A 4,217-nucleotide genomic window follows, 5' to 3' on the forward strand; every position below is an offset into this window, starting at 1 on the left:
CATACCAGTAATCGTCTATTTCATTTTCCAGCTAAGGTACCCAGGAACCCAGGTGGTGGGGAACTCTTTTAAACTGTCAAAACTGCCTCTTAGAGGAGAAAGGTTAGTTTGTGGCTGAGAGTGCACCAAGAAAAGGAGGGGGGCTAAAGGAGGAGACAGGTTCTGAATGATAAGAAAGTTACCTCAGGAAGGAGGCTAGCTTTACAGTGAGGGAGTTTCTAGTGAAGTGAAACCCTTATCTGAGTACACATAGGAACAGTCTTACTTATAGCCCTGAGTCTATATAGGTACCTGGCCACATTTAGGCTGGAAGAGGACTCTCTTTTATTTTTGAAAACCCACAAGTGCTAGAGGGTTTAAAGAAAGGCTAGAGGGATAAGGGGGAGGTTTGATTTACCTCAGAAATCCCTGTTAGTGCTTTTAATAATTGAGAGGTCAAAGTTATAAGATGGAAAGTAAAGGACTTTCGTTGCAACTGTTTTGATGGACAGATCAGCAGATGATTGGAGATTTTGAAGGAGAGGGAAACACTTCGGGTCTATAAAGCAGAATTAGAAATTGAAAGGACCTGGGAAATGAATGAGTCCTAGAAGCATGGGTGTAGCCAAGGGGGCAAAGCTCTTCATCCACCCCTACTTTAATCTATTTTAATGAATGGGATTTAGGGGGGGGCTTTCTGTATTTTGAGAGGGGGTGGCCAGGGTCTTTTTTTGGGGGGGGGTCTCTTTAAAAATAAGAACATTCTAGGCATTTCCCCTCTTGCTGAGGGTTTGTGCGATCATCTCGTTTGCAGTGTTCGAAATCCCCCAGGCACGTTTTGCGATGGGTGTGGGTCCAATTGCGACCACATGACTTCTGGGTGGCCTCTCTAGCTAGCTTTCTTCTTTTTAAAAAGTGTTTTTATTTGATTTTACAAGTTAAAGGGGGGAAAAGATTATCACATTACTAAATGGAGAGATTTCTCTGAATCCCACGACTTCCCACCTTCCCCTCCATGGGTCCTATTGTCAACATGTTTGACTACATACAGGTAATCTTATTAAAATCCTGCTAGTGTTTTCATCTGCTTACAGTGCCCCCCTAAATCAATTATAAACTTTCCCCATTCTTTCTTGAAATTATTGTCTTCTTGGTCCCTGAGCTTTCCAGTCAGTTTATCCATTTCGGCATATTATAACAGCTTGATTTGCCATTCCTCTCTGGCCACTCTAGCTTTCTTAAGGAGGTATGAAAATAGTATCTCAGGTTAAGAACTTTGCTTCAGGATGAGAACAGAAATCGTGCTCCAGTGATGCGGCGGCAGCAGGAGGCCCCATTAGCTAAAGTGGTGCTTCAGGTTAAGAACAGTTTCAGGTTAAGAATGGACCTCCGGAACAAATTAAGTTCTTAACCAGAGGTACCACTCACTGTAATAATAAATGGCATTGCCTTTCCCAAAATAGGCCCATACATTCCATTGTGGTGATTGTGACATAGGTTACATTTGGCGATTCGCTTATATATCTAAACTGCATGTTTCTGTTTTGTGAAATTGGTAATTTGTGCTCCCTGCCACGATTTCCTGGATTGCCAAAGGTGCCCCTAGACCAAAGGTCGTGGGGGATGCCTGATTTAGCCACTGTGGTGTAGTGGCTAAGAGCGGTGGACTTGTAATCTGGTGAACCGGGTTCGCATCCCCGCTCCTCCACATGCAGCTGCTGGATGACCTTGGGCTACTCACACTTCTCTGCAGTCTCTCAGCCTCACTCACCTCACAGAGTGTTTGTTGTGGGGGAGGAAGGGAAAAGAGAATGTTAGCTGCTTTGAGACTCCTTAGGGTAGGGATAAAGTAGGATATCAAATCCAAACTCTTCAAGCACCCAGATCATGAGGCAAGCCAAGCCAAGCAGATATACAACGGAAAAAGAAAAATCTGACACATTCTAGTGCTTGTTGTCATATCCTTAATATCTTTAATGGCATCTATACAAAGAAACGCACACAATCCGTTGATTTAAAAAAATCAAGAAATGATCTGGAAGTTACTTTTCCACACATTTCTCTTCTTTTTCGGGAGGGGTGCCCAGGCTAGTGTGTTACCGGATGGAGCTCAAGGCAGGTTTTTGGCCCCACACAGAAGATGGGCAGAAGGGGCTCCCCAGAGAATTCAGCCTTTGCAAAGGAGATGAGTAAATCTCCTGTATCAGCCTCAAAAAACAGAATTTGGCGCCCGGCATAGTTAACAGTCACCCGGATCCTCTTCAGCTTCGCAGCAGGAAGCGGCAGGAAGCGGCGGGAAGACCTGGGCTTGCTCTCCAGCTGACCAATTCCCCAGATGCCTTCCTCAGGGCTAAAGCAGACCAAGCCCTTTCTGCTCACAGACTTCCTGGCAACCCCCACAGCCCAGATGTCCTCAGTTCCCATGGTGACTTCCCAGCAGTGCCTCCCTGCTGTAAACTCCTGATGCCCCAGCACGAAGGCATGTCTGTCAAATCTCTCGGGACCGTTGGGCAGCTCTTGATGTGCCTCTCCCCACCTCGCGCTTCGACGATCCTCGGACAGGGTCAGGTGGGGAGGAGTGGAGTCTGGGTCCAGAGTTACACTTGCTATTGGCAACGCGAGGAGAGAAAGGAAGAGAAAAGAAAAGAGGAATCAACTGGGAGGATAGACATGGTGAGCTTAGATCCACTCCAGGGACCAGTGAGGAAGGGGGTTCCTTTCCTGCCTGGACTGTGGGCCTCCCAGGGGCATCACTGCTGGGGTAGCCCAGCTTTGGCCCTCTGTCCAATTTCAAAAGCTCTTTGAAGCCACCATTCTCTCTCCCAATAGCCAACTGGCCAAGGATGAAGAAAGGGAGCAATAAAAAGGCTCGGATCTCAGAAAAAGGAGTGACTTTGGACTCTGGTTGTGTCCACTGTGGCCCCACCAGCTATCGGCACATGGGCCCCAACAGCTCCCCTTGATGAGAGGGGGATTGATTGATTGATTGATTGATTGAGGCACCTCAGCTTACCTTTCTTCAGAGAGAGTCCTGATGTTAGAGTGCCTGTGAAAGGGAACGCAAGAGAGATTAAGCATCACACCATCATGGTGTTAATGAATGTTATAGCACAGAAAAAGAGTCAGTCGATATCATTGTTTAGTCATAATGCCCTTTCTTATAAATTGAAGCCATTGGTTCGAGTCCTACCCTCCAGAGCAGCAGAGGACAAGCTTACTCCATCTTACATGCCTTTTAGATATTTGAAGATATCATATTGTCCTCTCAGTCTGCTTTTTTCCAGGCTAAACATACCTAACTCCCTCAACCATTCCTCAGTTTCAGAACCTCGATTGTCTTTTCACTTGTTTCACTTGTCTCTCTCAGCATCCGCAAGGATAACTACTGTCTGCTTCTGAAAATCTTAGCAAGCTGCCTCTTAAGGTTATTGCCTTAAGGCAGGCATCCCCAAACTTTGGCCCTCCAGATGTTTTCGACTACAATTCCCATCCTCCCTGACCAACCACTGGTCCTGTTAGCTAGGGATCATGGGAGTTGTAGGCCACAACATCTGGAGGGCCGCAGTTTGGGGGTGCCTGCCTTAAGGTGTTGGAGCCTAAGGCCTGGCTAAACTTGAGTTAGGACATAGCGTCACTGAAACCACCAAATTGATCATTTAGCTCTTGAAATCCAAAACGTGGGAAGTCCCATTGAAATTAATTAATTTAGACTCGATAATTGGCTGTATTATTATAATTATTTATTTAGAATGTGGTAAGATTTGGCTTGATTTGTTATTAATATGAATTCCCCCCCTTTATTGGAAAAGGAATAAAAATTATTTACAAAAAATAGAAACTACCAAAATGATCATTATTTTCACCACAGTATTTTTGCACACACACACCCTGTTTTAGTGGGCCTTAAGTCATTCAAAGCTTCAGCCAAAGAAGTGTGTGGGTTTTTTCTAGTGTCCTTGCATAAATCTGCATGTGGGTGAGACACCATTGCTGAAGAAATAAACATGTTTCCTTCATTTGTAGGCCAGAGAGGAGGAGGTTGTGGTCTTCACAATGCTGTTGGACTCCGATTATCAGCTGGTCTGATGGGAGTTGGAGTCCAAAACAAATGGAAAGCACCAGGCTGAGAGAGGCAGTCTTAGCGAATGACGTTTTGAGCTGTGATGGCAGGACCTCCTTCCCCCCCTCAGTGAAATTTAAAGTAAATTCCCCACTGACCCTCAAGTTCATTTTTTTTT

Source organism: Zootoca vivipara, chromosome 2, assembly GCF_963506605.1.
Source record: "Zootoca vivipara chromosome 2, rZooViv1.1, whole genome shotgun sequence".
NCBI classification, from domain to species: Eukaryota; Metazoa; Chordata; class Lepidosauria; order Squamata; family Lacertidae; genus Zootoca; species Zootoca vivipara.